Below are 19,003 nucleotides of genomic sequence, written 5' to 3' on the forward strand. Positions count from 1 at the left end.
ATGCAGCGGCATTGTGAAAAAGCAGTCTTTTAAGTCAATTACAGTGATTTGCCATCCTGCTGGGATCATTGTAGGAGCCGGTAGCCCAGGTTGCAGTGCCCCCATAGTTTGCATGCGTGCATTCACTTGTTGAAGGTCGTGAAGGAGGCGCTGTTTTCCTGACTTCTTTGGGATCACAAAGATGGGGGTGTTCCATGGGCTGACTGAAGGCTTTATGTGTCCTGCTGCTAGCTGTTCTGCAACAAGCTGTTCTACTGTCTTCAGCCTTTCATCTGTTACCGGCCACTGCTCGACCCAGACAGGGTCATCTGTTAACCGTATGGGCGGCTGATTGGCAGTGGCAGTCAGCATAAATGCTGGTCTGTGGTGAGCACAAGGCCTAGCTGCGCAAGGATGTCGCGTCCAATCAGGCCTTGCAGGGTCTGAGGCAGCTTTATAACATAGGGGCAACACACAACGGTTTGATTGTCCTCAAACTCTAGGGTGATTGGTGTTGCACTTACTTGGGGGATTTGTGTTCCCCCCACCCCTACCAGCATGGCTTCTGGTTTTCCCAGTCCCCAGCCAGGTGGCCATACTGCCTGGTTAATTATGGTAGTGTCAGCCCCTGTGTCAAAAAGCAGCCATATTTTGATGGCTTCTGCCCCCCTTCGCAGGATCACTTGCCGCTGAGGTCTTTGGGCCAGGTTCAATGTCCAAAACACGTCGAACCCAGAGGACCCCAAAGCGTGGTCTCCATGGACGCTGCTGTTACTGATTCCCCTGTTGGTCATTAGGGGAATGGGGATGATTTGGGCAATGCGACTGCCCTGCGGGACAGTCATGGGTGGTTGCAGCACGTAGGCCATGATCTTAATTTCTCTGGTGTAGCTGGCGTCAACGACTACAGGGAGCACCACTACTCCCTGCCGGCTGGTTGATGACCGCCCCACGAGTAGGCCACCCAGATGAGGGCTGTCTGATGACAGGGGGCCCTTGGCTGTGGTTGGGATCAGGGTGACCTGATGGTTCATCAGCGTGACTTCCATTGAGGTTGCCACATCCACTCTGAGGCTCCCTCGGGTGGTTGGCTGGTTCTGCTGAAGGAAACCACCAGGGTTGCACTCGACTTGTGGCTCTTTGGGGTGCTCATTTGTGTCCTGGTGTGTGGCCCCACCGCACTGAGCTGGCCATTTCCCGCGTGGCGGCATTCTATGGTGGCGTGGGTGCCGGAATTGCCGTTGTGGCACCACACCATTTTCCGGCAAGTGCGCCTCAGGTGCCCCTCTTCACTGCACTGGAAACAGGCTACTCTGCCCGTTGGGGGACCAGGAGGTGGGCCAGTGGCCCTCGCCCCTTTTTTACTTTGCGCCCCTCCGGTCAGCGCTGCGGTGATGACTTGTCCCTGCTTTTGCAGGACATTCTGCAGCGTTGCGGTAAATGCAGCTGTTTGAGATGACTGCTCTGCACGGGTAGTGCGCACGAGCATCTCATCTACTCCTGCTCCCTGGGGCAGCGCGGCAAGAATTGTCTTAGTTTGCCTATTAGCATTTTCAATGGCAAGGGTCCGGAACATTTGCTCTAGGAGCTCTTCCGAGAGTTCAGTTGTGTCCTTCAAGGCTGCTGACAGACGGTCAATGAACTGACCATATGGCTCTGACAGCCCCTGTCGGACTGCCGCATATTGGAGGAGACTTCTTTTAGGGTACTGACAACAAGGCTTTGTGGGCAAGAGTCTGTGACAACTGACGAATGATTGTGGGCATGGTCAGCTGCGTCACCGTCGCTCAATAAGCCCCGCTCCCAGTTAGTATGTTGGCTTGGATCGCATACAGTGGGTCTTGCATATCACCTTGGTGTTTGCTAGCTTCTTCTTGTACTAGCTGCTTCCACGTTCGCTCCCAAAGCAGGAGCTGTGAAGGGGTCAACAACAACTATGTGATGCTGACGCAATCATTAGGACACGGGACATCTGCTGTAAAGATAAACTGCAGGATGCTCCACGTAGCTTCAGACCGGAGGCCGTGCGTGGTGACCGTTTGCTTCGCTTGCTGCGAGATCTTCCAGTCATGGGGTTTCCACCTTGCGGTGTCCTGTATCCTGTATCAGTACAGGGCAGGCTAGGGCATCTATGGCTTGCCAATCTCTTTCAATGATTGCGTTATGGACAACTCCATTCTATCTCCTTCGCAATGGATCAGTCCTCGCTGTCGGGGCTGACGAAGGCAATGGCTTCACATCCTCTTGCTGGGAGGGAAGGGCCGTAGGCCCTGTGCTCGGTTCTCCTAACAGGAATGGAGGAATTCTGGTGGCCGTCTTGACCGTTGGGTCCACAGGACGCCATGGTGCTGATGGTGTGGTTTCGCGAGCCTTAGACTCCAGCGCGTCCTGACGCGTAGACAATTCAGCAAGCCTCTTCATTACTTCATGCATCATCTCTTGGTGCTTTTCCTCCTCTTGGGGCTGACCCCTGGCAGCCCTGGCTGGCTCTGGCTCTGTGGGCGACAAAGCCGTAGAGGCTGCTTTGCAGTCAGACAATGATCCGCTGTCCGGCAGAGGGGTGTCGCGCGTTGCCATTTTCGGCCGGCAGCTAGGACGGCTTGCTTCTCCTCTGCTCGCCTGCGCCCCGCCCCCAGAGTCGGGAGGCTCTACTTCCACTTTTGCTTGCAGTTCTCCCTTAGGCTTCTGCGGGGTAACTTCCTTCTCCATCGAGTCCAGCAGCTCCCGCAGCGAGTGTACAGGTGCTGATGTCCCCTTCCTCAGTTGACCTGCGGTCAGCCCGAAGAGTCGCGCAACCCTGGACTCCGCCCTGGCCTCTGGCCACGCTCCATGAGACCCCTCTCTCTTTTTTTTCCAGGGCTGCCACCCCCCAGCGCCTCCATGGCTGCCATGGCCACCTCCCTCTCTGCTTTCATTTCTGCGAGGGTATTAGTCACAGCTCTCCATGTTAATCTGAGAGCTTTAGCTTCTTTACCTTCCTTTCCACCCTCAATTGTGAACTGCCATAGTCTGTTTCCAATTTCCCACCACTCCTTGGTGAAAAACAAAAGCGAAGTGCGTTTCAAAAACCCTTGTTCCTGGACCCACGTAATTAGGGCATAGAGATGTCGATCTTTTACAGTCTCACCTCTCTTAGAGAGGATACTGGCTAGGAGACAAGTTGCAGCCTTGTATTCTATAGCTGTCTTACCTGTGGGGGGCTCGCTCGGCCGCGTGAGCTCCGGTCTCCGGCTCCACTCAACTTTTTTGCCGGGACACTCTGGCTCCAGCTCTCCAGGCTCCTCACTGCTGGTGCGATGATTCGGAGTCTTGCCGCGTTTAGGCGAACTGCATTTAAGCGAAACAAACCGCATCTAAGCGAAATGCATTTAAGTGAAAACAAACCGCATTTAAGTGAAACACATTTAAGTGAATAAAATCACTCGAGCCCCACATTGGGTGCCAGGTGAAAGGGACCGAATCCGGAGAGCTGGCTGGATAAACGACACATACACAGATACAATAAAGCATTGTTCTCCGTTTGTTGTACAACTAGGCCAACTTATATCTACTTTTGCAAAGATTCACGCCCAGTCCCTCTGGACAGCCTCTAATCAGCGGGGGAGCCAACCAGTGTATAACCTGCCAAGGACTCTCAGGGGTGCCTGCAGCCAGGTCCTTTCCAGGCCTGCCTGCAGCCAGGGGCCTGTTCAGGGGCTTTTCCTCAGCAACCCTGGGTTGTCCAATCTTTCCAGGGGTATCATATGCTTCTGTTCCATAAGGAATCCTTCTACACCATTGTTTCTTTTTTTTTTTTTTTTGTGGATGTTCTTGCAAAGCCCTTGTCTTCCAAGGGCTGTGTGTGGAGCTCTTTCCTGACATAGAAAATTTTTTAACTCTAAAGACATTTGTCCCTCTGGACCAGTAGTCAAACTCTGCTCACTTAACCTCCTGCTCAGCTTCTCTCTCTCCACTCTTTCTGACTGGTCTCAGACTCTTTTCTCACGTAAGCACCCTTGTAAATGGCTCTTCCTTGCTTTTCTACCATTCTTGACAGCTTTTACACCTGGAATCTGTGTACAAAATGTTTCCTGACATACGCCTCAGTCCCTTCTTTTCCTTTCTAAATGTACAGCCTCTATTAAAGCAGTATGTATCTCTAAGCAAAGGCATAATCTTTTCAATTAACAGTGAAATTTGATGTAAATTCTAGAGCAGTAATTCTCTCATTGATGTACTTCTTGTCTGCATCCTTTAGAGCTGTGTACCAAGGAGGGATGTTGCTCCAAATCTGAACACTAAGGATATTTAATGTATGGAAAAAATGCCCTCTAGACCTTGAACTTCCCAAGAAATCCTCCTTTACTTCCATCAAGGTATAGGGAAAAGGCAATTAAATGGCTTAACATCTGCACTCTACTGAACTGCAGTTGCTGAGTTTAATGCAGCATTTGCACCTAGCAGAGTAAATCGGCTGTGCAGCAGGTTGAGCTTCTGATCATAATAAGATAGGACAATACCGTACCTGTAAGACATGAAGTCACATCTCCAAAAATGTGATAAGACTGAGACAGAGCAAAAGGGAAAAAAAATTTAAAAATCCCTCTATCTTTGAGAAAAATAGTAAATGGACCTTGTGCAGACCTTGAAAATCTATTTGGCTATTCTGCAGTAAAGCAAGACAACAACCCTTACTGACTCTGGGCGAGGTTTCTGATCACAAGTATTACAGAATGCTGAAACTCCATGGCATGGAGTTCTCTCCATGGCCATGTCTGCCTTGATGGTAAATATTTGAAATATTGCCCTCAAAACACTTCCTTGGGTTGTACGCTTTAGTACATTTTTCTGACGTTAGTAGAGTTAAAATTTGTGTTTTTCAGATGTGGGCAAGTTTCTCCTACATTCTTGGATTCCAACCAAGCTCCCTGCAATTTTGCTTTACTTTTAGCAGGTCCTTGTGTTTCCAGGGAACACACTATGACAATCTGAAAAGGGTTTAGCCTCGTTTGGAGTTGTCTACCAAACTATGACTTTGTTCCCCTAACAATTGCTTTAGTCCTCACTTGAAAGAAGAATTTGTGATTTATTATTGCAGATATTGCACCATTAAATTGTCTTTTTCATACAATCTTTGAAAATTTCACTATTTTGTTTCATTAATTGCCTTTCTTTTTCTTTAAATGTAAATAACCCCCAACAACTTCAGATGATGGATTCTCTTCATTTATATAACCTTGACTTTACCAGGTGCATTTATCCCAGAAGGGCCTGGCAAGCCCCAGGGTTCTCATTTTTCTTGTAATCTCCTTTCATTGGCATCTAAAGTGGCATTAAGTATACAGACATTTTGACCTTGAAGTCTTCTCGATAGAACAGAAAGGCAAGACCCCTTAAATAATAAAAGAGTCAGTTCATAGTTTTATGGTTATAAAATAAGATCCCATTTCTTTTCAAATGCTGTGGTGATTTTTCAGTGTCTACATTTACTGTCTCTTTGGAGACTTACAAGTTTTTTTCATTCATCTCCTGAAAACACAACTAAAGTCTAGAAGGCATTTTCTTTTTTAAAATAATGCACCCCATTTTCATTTTTGGAAATGCTAGTTCTCTTCTACCATCTATACCCTTTCATTCTTCCTATAATAACCACTCCTCTTTTTCCTATTACATTCTTTTTCTTGACAAAATGCTTTGTGTTTCATATTGTCATGTTCCATTTTGATTAAAGATCCAGTAGCATTTTGGATATTCAGTATTAGTCCTTAACTGCTCACTGCACAGACTTCATAAATACTATATTAGCTTTCTCTTTAACAAAAAGAGCCAAAATGTCCTATTTTTATTAAGAGTACAGTGATGAAAACTCATGTAATTTGCTTTTGGTACAGTCTCTCATTAAGAGAAATGGAAAGCTGATTTTGTAGTCTGAATTGGTACCTTGATAATATAATAGCATATGTCTCATTGATAGAACACAATAAAATATATTTCATTGATACAACACCCCAGTTTCATTTTAATAAGTAAAGAGTTCACAGTATTCCAGACAATTCATTCTGTGATCAAAGTGTTGGCAGAGACTTAAAAAACGTTGCCTGCTGGACATATTCTCCTACATTTCTCTATGGCACATAAAGCATTTAGGACTAATTACCATTGTCACCTTTAGAAACCACGGTTTGAAAAACTGGAAAGAGAAAAATTCCGACCCCACAATTGCGGCTCTGTGGCCACGATGTCTCCAGGGCCAGGGAGGAGCAGATGTCCGTGTCTCTTCAGGATGGCTCCATGTCTGCCAGGAGAGTGGCTCTAGCACAGCAGGGCAGAAACCGCCCTGGGAGTTCATGGCCTCCCCAGCAGCAAGCTCAGCATCTCAGGTGCCTCTTCTGGGGAGGGCTGCAGCTTAGAAAGAACTCACTGCTTTTAAAATGGACTGAAATTTCTGGGGTTTTGGGCATAGCAGTTTGGGTACACTGATAGGAGGATACCCAAGGATGGGGTGGGGGGCTTTGCAGAGCCTGCAGAATTGTATTTTGGATAATAGTTGCAGTTTGGAAGCCGTTATTTGGATGTAATAAACTTTTCTTGAGTGAAGCTTCTGCTGAATCAAGCTCTGTGCTAGGTTACCACTGAGTGAGTTTACTAACCCTTGAAAAGTGAAGATGGCACAGCTCAGTGGCCTGTGTAAGTTTCTTGTCCCTTAAATGCCAGTGTATGAGAATTTATATTCTCCCTCTGTGCTTCTGTTTTTCACACTCAGTTGTTCATTCTTCACATCCTCAACTTTGTTTTCATCCTATTTCTCACTGGAGTTTTTCTCTGCTCCCTCACTGATCCTTCATTTGTAGTCTCTCCTAAGCAGAATAACAATCAAGTGACATTCAATTTTGTACCAACCTTTGCAAAGCAGTGTGATTTGAAATTAAAGAGCTCAAATATACCATTTACAAATCTGTACACAGATGTGTTGTGGATAAATATTAAAATATTTGGGGAATTGTTTTGAAAATTACAGCTTACATATGAACTTATTACAAGGATAGTCTTTAGCCTTGAAAAAACCTTCACTGGAATTAAAATTGTGCAGTGGACTAATCCCACTAGAAGACATCCTGCAGATACTAGATAATTTTTAATGTAGGATAAAACTGCAGAGATTGAAGCTTTACTCTGTGTTGTAAAATTATTTGTAATTATATTGTTTGTCCATGTCTTTGTATGTCTGTTAATTATATATAAATGTGAAGATTAAACATATAAGATTTCAATAGGAATTTGTGTGCATGTAGAATTCAATTCCACAATACCACCATAGACAAAATCACTGTCTCCAAACTATCCACCCATTCTTCTCCAGCAAATAACTTGACACGTGGTTAAGTCCTTCAGTTCCTTTGAAAAGCAGCCTTCTAAGCACATGCTTGTGTACTCTGATATAGATAAAAGTGCTTTATAGTCTGAATTAAGATGTCTGGGCATAATCCCTTACCACTGAAGTAATTGAAAATTTAATTGTTGAATTTAGCAGTCACGTGAGTATTAATGTCTGAAAGCTGGGACCTCATTTACACCTGCAAATTCATTTAGCATTCCGCAGTAAAAAGGTTAAGGTGTATAAAACTTTATCTGCAGTGCTAAAAGATATTCTTACAACATACCCATGGCAAAATCAACTGCAAAAGTTTTATACAAAGTCAGATACCTCATCTAGTGTGTCTAATAGTTCTGAATATGTGCATGTATTATGACTTATAGGTATAATAATTCTGGCTTATTTCACTTGTATAATGCTACGTTTGTGAGCTAAAGGACTGGATTCTGTGGTGCATGTAACCAGACCAGGGTAAATCCTGAGAAATGCTTTATTCATAGTCATCCTCTCTAGATGATTCTTTTGCATTAAAGCTACTTTCACAGTAATGTCTTCAGAAAAAAGTTTTGAAACAGCTATTCAGATTATCATGTGAAACAACTCATGCAATTTTATCTTCTCACACAAGACTTAAATCTCTCTTGAAAGACATAGTTAATTTTTAATGATTTTTCTCCAGAACCAGCCAAATTTTTTAAAATAAAGCTGATATTAGCCCCATGAATGAATGACATCAATTGAAATGTACTTTTTTTTTTTTTCAAGGTGATTGATGTAATTTTCTATTAAAGTGACCTTTGTTAGAAATGTTTTGACTATAATGACTTTCTGTCCTTTTTGCTCAGCAATCAGAACAGGAGAAGTAGCATAAGCCTGTTTCAGCTGCTTGCTGTTAATGCTTGAAGGGAAGCAAGCTGCACCGAATGCCTGCCTGAAGGATGGGCAGCAGCTACAGGTAAGTGTCAGCACCAATGAGCAATGGCAATGTGAAATCCCAACCTGAGAGGTTATTAAGGAAGGGGACCTGGGCCTCACACCACTGAAAATACAGTCAAATTGCTATCTTGAATTTAATTATGGTACCTTAAATTCTTAGTAAGAAGTTTTGTTCTCAAGTGAATTGGATTTCTGACATGTGTATGGGCTGATTCATATTTTTATAGACTGATCTTCTTTGTGTTGGAAGTCTGGCACAGAGAAAACCTGTGATTTATGCTTGCAAATGATACCTATTATATAGTTGTAGAAACATACCTGAATCTGTAAAACTGATTGATAGCTCCTTATATGAAACCATCTTATTACGGGTGACTAGAAGTACTAAGTATGGCAGTGATCTTTTTAGATTCTCTGGATGAATGTTGTTTTAAAGATATTTTCATTTAACAGGGAGAGGTACAGTTAAATTTTTCTGCATGAAATTAATTCTAAAAATCATGAGTCAAAATTTTATACCATTCAGGAAAACACAGTTACAAAAAAAGAAAAAATCCGTTCCCACTTCAAAAGAAAACTTAAGAATAGTCCTAAAACTTAGGTGAGATAGGTGCTTGGATTAGATGCCCCGTGTGCCCCCTCTGGTTTTAAAAGGCATAGGCAGTACTGCAGGCTTATTTTCATTTGAACACTATTAAATATCATATCCATACAGGCAGAATACTGAGCAAGACAAACTTACTATGGCAGATGTTACTTTTTTCCTTCTTTACTTTCTTTTCACTGTAGAGAAGAAAATAATCTTTAACATGTAGACCCCTCTTTATCACCTTCTGTTTGTAGGGAGAGATGTAGCAACATTATTGCCATGCTATTCTTTCAACTGTGAACTGCACTTTTTCATAATAACTCTGTGATCTGAATATTTTAGTAAATAAATCAGAAATACAGAATATAATAGAATTAAAATGATCTGTTTAAAAATAAGGTTGTAATTACAAGCTACCAGGATTTATTTCATAGAGCATATGGCTTCTCTAATTAGGAGGAATGCTGTTATTTTTTTATCTTTTAAGCCGCATATAATACTCTAGGTTCTATTCATGTGCTGCCAAACTTGTCAAATGTGCCTGCTTTTGCAGCTAAATTTTTGCTCTTGTTCAACCCCCTCTTATCAAAGGCTGAAGTTAAAAAAAAAAAGCACAAAATATAGAACAATACTTGGAAGCTAATGCTGGACTTGCTTTTAAAATTCTTCTCCTATTCTAACTCTTTTCAGTTTACTGTCCTGAAGTTCAGTGCTCCCATCATATTTGAAAGTGTTCACCTGATGTTCATCCTTTATTTAAGGCTTCTGTCTCCTACTTTTTAGGAGGCAGGTCTATAGGATGATGCATTTATTACGTGATTATTGCCATGTCAGGTAGTCTGAACATAACTGGAGTGGTAACATTAAGGATATTCTTGGCTGTTGCAATAAAGTATAGGACATAGTTTGCATAGCTTAGAAAGCAACATTTTGTCTTTTCTGTTGTCTACTTAGTAAGAAAAATCCCAAGAGTTTAAGTAGACTAACAATCTAGGAATAACATTTTAGGAGAAAACTAGGCTACAGTTTACTTCAGAATTTTTCCTTGCTTTGCTAAGTATACTTACCAGAAGCCCCCAGCTTGCCAGCTGTTAATCGTTGGGAATACTTTGTGGCCACATTGTGTTTTATTTTCTGTGCAGAATGGAAGATTAAAGGAGCATTTTTGTCACATACATCTGACTTTGAAGATAGTAAGATTTTGGTGCTGAATCCTGTCTTGCTGGGTCATAGGGCACAAAGGGCATTCCAAATTACACTAAACTAGGAATAGTAATTGGCATAGCCTTGTGCGCAGTGTTTTAGGAAAAATGCGTCTCTCCTCGGTGCACCCCTCTACATTACTGCTCTTCAGCACAGTGGGTCTGCGGGTTGCACACTGACCAGCAACCCAGCTCCAGGGCAGGTCTCAGGGTGGCACAGCTACAGGCATGGCCCTGAAAGAAAAAGGCCTCAAAATGCTTCAGTTTGGAGATCTGCAGAATAATATATGACACATGTTTCCTCAAGCTGATCCTGTGACATCTTGAGCAGCTGCTGATGATCCTGTGAGGCTTTTGACTGTTCATATAACTTCTGAAGTATTTAGAGTTTTACAGTAGGAGAGTGTTGGTACCTCTGAGAATTGAGGTTAGATTCTATCCAGGAGTTGCCCTTGCCCTTCCCCAGGAAGCAATGTGTTTATCACCTAATAAGTCTTGCTTCATCTGCCTCCAGCCTGCTACCCTTCCATTAAATAGCACTTAGTGCACAAGTCATCTTTCTGTTTTCAATGGGGTTACTCATGTGAGTATGGTTTCGTGCAGGAAGAGTGATGGGATTGGGATCTAAATTGCCCACAACCTGGCTGTTATGACATTAGTGCTTATTGGCTTGGATTTACCCACAACTTCCACTTATAAAAAAACCCTAAACCAAACCAAAACCCCAAGCAAATAAAAATCCCCCCCTCAAAAAGATAGAAAAGTAATGAGAATTGCAGATTATTGATGTCTTTCTCTTACTATGTGTGACGTTTTTGTGATGCAACCCTATGCACACTACTCTCATATTTATGAATTCACATGCTAGGCAGTCTTGTAATGATTTTTTTTTGGTAGCAACAAGTTCAGCCTGTTCTCTTTGTATTTATTTTGTACACTTGCTTATCAATAAATCATTCAAATGATCTTAGTCATCTACTGCAACATGAAGAAGCTATTCTTTGTTTCTGTCAAATCTGCTTCTGAAGTTATCTGTTCACAGGTAAATGAATATTTATACAGATGACATTTTCAAGGCATTTTTGGCCCTTAATTTCTAATAGAGAATAATATTCCAGTTTAAATGAGTTTAAATAGTTTTCTTTTAATTTTCTATGAAACATTATCACTGCACATAAACAAATGCTTTGTTCACTCGTTTTGATCCCTAATAATGTAATCATGTGCAAAAATTATAAGCAAGCTATAAACATTGGTGAATTATAATTAAAAGCAGATTTAATAAGGTGCTCTTAGCTGCTAATTGCCTTCTTAAATTGAAATCTGAAGATTCATGCAAGATGTCTTTAAGGAAAGTAATGTAAGGTATAAATTTTGTGAATATATTCTTTAATGATGTCAGTAAAGAGGAAGGAGGTATTGAGTTATATTCATAACACTGGTGCTGCCGATGTCTACAGCTGAAGATCTACCCAATTATTGCATTACACGTGGAGGAAAATATCACAGACTTGGCATTCAAGTCCTGGATCTGACCATGTTCCTTTTTTATCACCTCAGGTTCTCACTGGGGAAGGGCTGTAACAAACATTGCACTGGGATCTGTTGAAATGTGTCGTACTTGATCAGTTTTCTGTTAAACGTGCAGAGGTCTTTGCACAGGAATGGCACTTAGGAAGCTATAACATATTCACAAATAAGTGTTTTTTCAAAGGAGACCTTTAACAAGGTGCTTCTGGGATGTTATCCATTCTCTGCAACATATTTAACCTCCATGCTCAGGGTCATCTTCAAAAGCTGAATTTGTGAGTAAGCATGAATCAGATTTGTCAAGCTGCTGTCCACAAAGTACTCAACAACCTGCATGGTGAAAGGTGGAGGAAAAAACCAGATGCTTATAGCTTGAACACTTACTACATTTCAACTATCAATTTGTTTAAAAGGGGATTATGTTGTTTAAATAAAATAATGTAAAATTAATATGAGACTCAGTAACTGTCCTGTTTGATCATAATGGACTATTACAGCGACAATATTTTGTAGTATAGATACATATATCTATATATATCTATATACATACCTTAGAAAAATACCTACAAAGAATCCAGTGGCTGAAATTGATGGGTCCCTTGCATCGCGGGGCCTGTTTTGTGAACTCCCTGAAAGGAGCCTTTGTTTCCATAGGCAACAGAGCTGCTGGGGCACTATGGATCAAACACATCCGGATTTACTTTTATGCCTCTGAGGTAAACAGTTGCCTGCTGCACTACATAAATACTGAAAGAAAAACTCTCTTTCAGTAAAAGACCTGACCAGCATGAACTGAGGGTAACTGCAAGCTGCTGAGGAGAGCCTGGTGCAGGCGGTTCCTGGGAGAGTGCCACATGCACTGCCATTTTTGCCTATTCTGTCATTTAGTGCTCTAACATTTTGTTGTGTATTTCACAGCTTAAAGACTGATAGACAAAAATCTTTAATGTGATCATTTTTCCTTCCCCCATGTCCAGGGAGAATATGTTTTGGTTGTCTTGCTGCAGTGAGGCTGGAGACAGAATTATCAAATGTTTCTGCTTTTGACTCTTTGAATTGTAGAATTAACTGCACCTTCTGATCTCAGCCATCCCAAACTGTTTGATACAGCTAAATGGAGACTATTAGAAGGCAATGCAAATCTTGCTGGTTTTTGAAAGCATACCCTTCCATTTTAACCAGAGTGAATGAAATTACAGCAACATATTATAGAAGTAGGCACAGGAAAAATGACCTTTAAATAAAAAAATGAGATGTTTTATGATTGTTGTTGTACAAGAAAAATTAACCATGAAGATCAAAGAGAAATGTTAGCTACTGATAAGTTATGCCTGACTTTGCTGAGTTTGCTTATTCATCTGATTAAAATTATGCCATTCCATGCAATCTGTGTTTATTTTATTTTGCACTTTCTATTTGTCTTGCTAATGTTTTTGTTCTCTAAAAGGTAGGTTTCCAGAGGTGCAAGCCACAGACACCTGGTACATGCTGGTGATTCGGTACAAGTGAAGGCTAATCCTGAGTGAAGTACACAAAGTTTTACGGATATCGCGGTGAGAATTTTTCGACTGATTGTAATGGTATCCACTGTCACATTTCTGAAACCACTGTTAACCCCCAAAATTATCAAAACCATCCAGTTTTTGTCTCTGTGATATTAGATGGAGACTCATAAAATAGATTTGTTCTGCTGCTAAAAATGCTCTTAGTGCTTACTTATGCATCTTAATGAAAAGTAAGTCCTTGACCTGTAGGCAGAAGTTTGTGAGAGGTTCAGAGCATGGAAACTCTGCTGGCAGAGGGCTGCCTCCCTCTTTCAGGGGCGGATTTGTCAATTGACCAACTCATGCCCCCTGCAGAGGTGGCACCACGGCATCACAGGTGCTGGACAAGGTGCCCTGCTGCCTGCTCACCATAGGAGCCCCAGCCTGTCCCTTCCTGGCCCTTCCCCTGGGGCTCCTTTGGCATTCTGCTTCTACTGGAATGACTTCTCTTCCAAAAGGGGTGATGGAATGTGCCTTTCGGTCTTTGACTTTCTCTGTCATAAGAGGTCAAGAGGTGAATATTTTCATCCCAGCTGCTCTTGTCATAGAAATACTCCTTGAATTCATATAAACATTCTGTTTATTTGTTCTGGTTAAGGCTACTGAATAAATTAATTATTGAGAGAAAAATTAAAAACGTCATTTTAAGGTAGAAATACGTGATAAATCATAAAGTGAATATGTGATAATCCCAAAGTGATGAGCACAGTCTGGATGGCAATGCATATTTTTTGAGTTCTGTGTCCTAGGTCTCTACATCCTTTTTTGGTTAACATGAAAGCTTTTCAAGGTCAGCAGTGCCATACAGGTAATGATGAGCCTGGGAAAGGCTTATGTTAAATGTGTCCTCAGTGTTCAGGTTAATCTTTTCAGTTGTGATTTTTTTTTTCCATAAATGGATACATGGAAAGACATTACCTGTGTTAAAAAAGTAATTTTTATGTCTTTAAATATTATGGTGGTCTATTTTTCAAATAAGAGGTTAACCTATGCATTAAAAACTGTGACATTCATTAAAAAAACCCAAACTTCAAGTACTTTATTTAGGAAAATGTAAACTCTGCTTACTTGCAAGGTTGTATAGATGTAAAAAATAAAGAGATAAATAAAAATAGGGCAGCTTATCTGCACTTTTACATTTAATCCAAAATTGCATGTTATTTTATCTGACCCAAATTGGTGGAAACAATAAGTTAGTGAGTTGAACAGATTACCAGCGTCTTGAAAGTGGAGATCAGTTTAGATACTGCTGGGCTGAGGCCAGTAGTCCTTATTTGATCTTGTGAGCTCTGCCTGCTGCCTTCATTTGCCATTTATTTTAGTGTGATGCTGATTTTCATTAGCATGAGTAGCATTTGGTGTTATTTTGTGAAGATTTGCAAGGGCCAATGTTTGCCAAAACGGTTTCAGCCACTAGGAAGTCATGTATTGTTATTCTCTCCTCTGAGACTCTTTAGTCTTAAACCACAATCAGACTTGTTTCTTAGGGTTCCTTTTTACAAGGATCCAGCTGTCATATGTTTCCCTGTGCATGAAACTGAAGATAAAAAGAGAAATACTTTTTTGGAAAATACTTTTATCCTGTTTTTTATAGCAATAATATTTTTGCATTTGTTTGTGTATGACTGTCTAAATGTCTTGTCTAATAACTTTCAAACCCACTGACCAATGTCAACCAAATTTGACAGAAGGGAAGTAGTCTCAAAGATAATTGAGTTCTCAGTAGCTTTGGAAAAATAGACCCCATAAGCATTTTGACTGAAGGAAAGACAGCAGTGAAAGCTCACGTTTTGTGAGAGGTTATAAATTCCCATACCAGAAGAAAAGCTCAAATTAGAGCTTAAATCATGAGATACAAATCCACAGAAAACCAAGCTGCATATATTTCAGGCTTCATTGTTTCGCTTTTGTTTCTAATAACATCTTATGGGATTTAGAGATCAGAAAAATTTTAATCTTTTGTATTTGTCATTATTTGCACTGTTTATTTAGCTTTCACTGTCCAAACTTATTGAAAAGAGATTATTTTTCTCTTTTTGTGTTTTGTAAACATAAAATGAAGCATCAATTTATGGGAGGTGCAAATGGTTGTGTTTGCTATTTAATTACTAATTTCTATCTGTTGTGTGCTTTAACAACATTACTCCACCTTTTATTTTCTTTTAATACAAAAACTATGTCATAATCTTTCTTTGCAAATTGATTTGAAAAATCTGCAACCAGTGAGCTGTGGAGGGTATTCCGCTTGTTGCCTCCGGGTCTTTGAATTCGACCTGGAGAAATAATTCTGAACTGTTGTTTATTTGCTACAGGCACCTTTTGCTTCCCCTAAACATGCAATGGGATTTGACATCAGTGCTGTTTCTCCCTGCTGGTATGGTGATTAAACTCCCAGATTTGAGCAGGTATTTGAGCATGCCAAACAAATCCTTCACCTTTTCTAGTCTTCCCCAACCAAAGGCCACTTTCCTGCCCACTTCCCCACGACACCTTTCCTATGCTGAGGAAGGAAGGACCCTGGAGAGAAGATATGGGAACCCGGGGTAATATGCATTTGCAGTGACCTCTCACTTTGGTGCAAAATTACCAGTCTATGCTGTTTTTTCTAAAATTTCCTCCACATGTTAGATCCTGTCAAAGAGGTAAGGGGGACTGTGAATTCCTGCTTTCTCCTGTATTTATTCTGGCAGGATGAGCTCTGCAAAAGTAAGCATTCTGTCAGCAGTGTGCATACTGACAGTATCATTGTAGGTGGAGACTGTGCTCTCTGAACAGAACAGTGCTTAAAATTGTGCTAAAAAATCACAATAGATAAATTATCCTGAATGTTTATTGTCTAATTATATATTCCAAGCAGTTATTTAAAAAACATTTTGCACTTGGCACAAGCATTAGTTCAAAGTGAGTAGGAGCTGAGAGCAAACAAGAAAAGACTTCAGGGTCCTGGAGTAACTTGCATGCCTATCATCTAAGTGACTGTCACGTCACACATCTGCTTTGTGATATGTCACTGCCTTTCTATAACATGCCACATCCTAAGCAGTGTGCTGAGTGACAGTATGTCACTCACCTCACTGTCATACATGGAGTATGTCTTGTACTGAAACTTTCTCAGGCAATGGATAAAAAATTGAAATTTGCTCCATGTTTGCACAGTGAGTGGTGAAAGAAAACAGGGAGAAAACTGTATTAAAGGAAAAATGAGAACAGACTCCCACTTATTGGTTGCTTTCTGTTACCAGTTAATTCTAGTCCAGTAAGCATACATTTCATACCTGTTTGGTACAATGTTCTGCCCATTGTCCTTTGGAAAGAAGCTGCCTGCATTGGAGGCACACAAGAGCTGGGCATTTTATAAATGTAAGTCAGGGTTCTGACAGATTTAGGTGCAGTGATAGAATGCTCACACTTTACACCTTCCTTCTCAGATGGAAGTAACCACCTGAAGAGCAAGAGCACCAGAATGGACATGTGATGTAGCTGATAGGCCAGTGGCAGTCCAGCTTAAACTGCTTATGAAGATAGCCCTCCCAAACTGGGAAGAAGCATCCCATTTAATAGTACTGGGTGGAGATGGGTGGAGGAAACACTAAATCACAACAGGTAAATACCTGAGGCAAAGGTAGCCCTTCTGCTGAATGGGCCAGGGGATCTGCTGAAGGACAGGGGAAAGGCCAAGGTACTCAGCATCTTTTTGGCCTCAGTCTTTCCTGATAAGGCCAGCCTTCAGGAATGCTGAGCCCACTGCTGCTTAACCCCCTCACTGAAGTGGACAATGGGTGAGAGTGCACCCTGTGGAGCTTTGCAGTTGATACAAGACTGGGAGGAGTCTTGGATACACCAGGTACTGTCATTCAGAGGGACTCTTGAGAGGAGCTCACGGAAGTCTCATCAAGTTCAACAAAGCAGAGGAGAGTGCTGCACCTGGATAGGAGTAATCCTGTGTGGTAGTAATTGCTGGGGGACAGCCAGCTGGAAAGAAGCTGTGCAGTGGAAGACTTTGGTGTCCTGGTGGACGAGAACATTGCCACCAGCTCCAAGGACATGATGTTCCCCCTCAAATCAGCAGTGGTGAAACACATCTGGTTGCTGTGTCCAATTCTGGGCTCCACAGGGCAAGAGATAGGACAAGAAGAAATGGGCACAACTGAAATATGGGACATTCCAGTTAGATGTAGGGAAAAACATTTTACAGCAGACATGATGAAACATAGGAACACATTTTCAACAGAGGTTGTAAAGTTTCTTTCCTTAGAGATAGATATTCAAAACTCGTTGGGACCTGACTCTGAGCATCTTGCTGTGGCTAGCCCTGCTCTGACCACGGGGTTGGACTAGACCATCTCCTCCAGAGGTGCCTTCCTGCTGCAGCCAGTCTGAAAGTCTGAGATTCTAAAGCTCACACATCAGACTCCCCAGTCTCTAAACCTTTGTTGTGCTTTCAAATTTGCTTGCTGAGTTGCTTTACTTTTGTTTGATTGTCAAGAGAATGCGATGTGCAAAATCCAGTAATGGGCAAGTGTTTGCTAAAGAGTCATACAACCTCGGGCTGATAAGGGTAACAAAAGTAGGCAGTGGTGCAAGCCACAAGCTGGAAGTTTTACAAGGTGTCAGCTCGAAAGAAAGTCTTTATAGGTATTTCTTGAACATTTTCTTGCAAATCTGTGAGATAAGTTTCCTTTCTTCTTATGCCTTTAGACAGATGCACCAACTGCTTTGAAACCAACCATACTGGAATGAATAGTTTCTTCAAGCCATTACAGACTTGATACTTTTTTTTTTTTTGCCATTTCTTCTCTTAGAGACCTCTTTAAGAGATTTAACTTTGAAGCCTTTGTCCCCTTGAATGTGATCGTCTTTTCAGCAGCAATTTGTAACTCCCAGCATTCCCTTTCTACTGCAAATATGAATGTAAGTCTCTACATTATTCATTCTTTCTAAAGTGAGGAGGGAGAGTTGTAAACTGCTGAATTACAACCTGCAGTTGCCAAGAGGCAGGAACAACTTAAGAGCAATTTAATTGTAGATGTTTTCCTCCTTTCCCCTTTAACTCTTTCCTCAGGGAAGGATAAACACCACAGGCAGTTGAATAGTAAAGGAGCTGTTCTGGAGACAGAGACAAGCAGGGATACAGAAGGTCAGAATGCACTCTGCAGCTAGGAGAGCAAAAGACAGCCAGAGTATCAGATCATCTTTAGAATGGCAGGTATTTGAAATTAGTTCATTGAGTTACTCTGTTCAAGTTTGCTAACATGGTGGACTTAAAAAAAAAAATTTAAATTTCAGTTTAACATTAAGAAGAAGTTAAAACTGTTGCATAAATGTTAGTGGGTGAGATTCCATCAATGCCTACACTAGCCCAGCCAGCTCAAGACAGAATTTTGTGAAGGAAGCAGATCTGAGGTAAAGGTAAAATGAAGCTAACAGGGCGTCACTATATAATCAAAGGGTATAGTCTCAGGCCAGTTGATGATGCCATAGTTACACTCTTACTGACATTTATGCTTGTGTGAGAATGTCATCATGAAAAGTAAGTGCTATTCTAGAACAGCTTAAAGAGAGTGCTGAATTGGGTCTCCTTCTCTTAGGTGGTTTTTTATCCATTCCATTATTTGTATATGACCATGGGAACTTCTCCTTGTGCATCCCTCGCCATCGTTTCCACAGTAATGTGGATGTAACCTGCCTCCTATCAGTGAATCTCTAGAAGATGTCCTCTCAAAAAACTGTCATCTGGAGAACCTTCGGCAGGTTACACCCACAGTTAACACTACAATCCTGAGCTACATGTGCTTCAAACTGTAGTGCCTGACAGCAGGGTGAGCTCTTCCTGTTGACTGAAGATATTCTACTTTTTATTTAGATTAAG

At 41.4% G+C, this 19,003-nt stretch overlaps 1 long non-coding RNA gene across 1 annotated transcript in view; it reads left to right on the plus strand.

The window, feature by feature from the left end:
* Positions 1–18,970, plus strand: part of LOC125330364 — a 134,130-nt gene extending 115,160 nt beyond the window's left edge. The window contains exons 5-8 of the long non-coding RNA XR_007205477.1: positions 8,179–8,288; positions 13,038–13,143; positions 15,447–15,539; positions 17,937–18,970. This is a non-coding gene — a long non-coding RNA (uncharacterized LOC125330364). The remainder of the gene's footprint in view (positions 1–8,178; positions 8,289–13,037; positions 13,144–15,446; positions 15,540–17,936) is intronic.
* Positions 18,971–19,003: the final 33 nt, after the last annotated feature.

The sequence above is a fragment of the Corvus hawaiiensis genome, chromosome 9 (genome assembly GCF_020740725.1).
Source record: "Corvus hawaiiensis isolate bCorHaw1 chromosome 9, bCorHaw1.pri.cur, whole genome shotgun sequence".
Taxonomy (NCBI): Eukaryota; Metazoa; Chordata; class Aves; order Passeriformes; family Corvidae; genus Corvus; species Corvus hawaiiensis.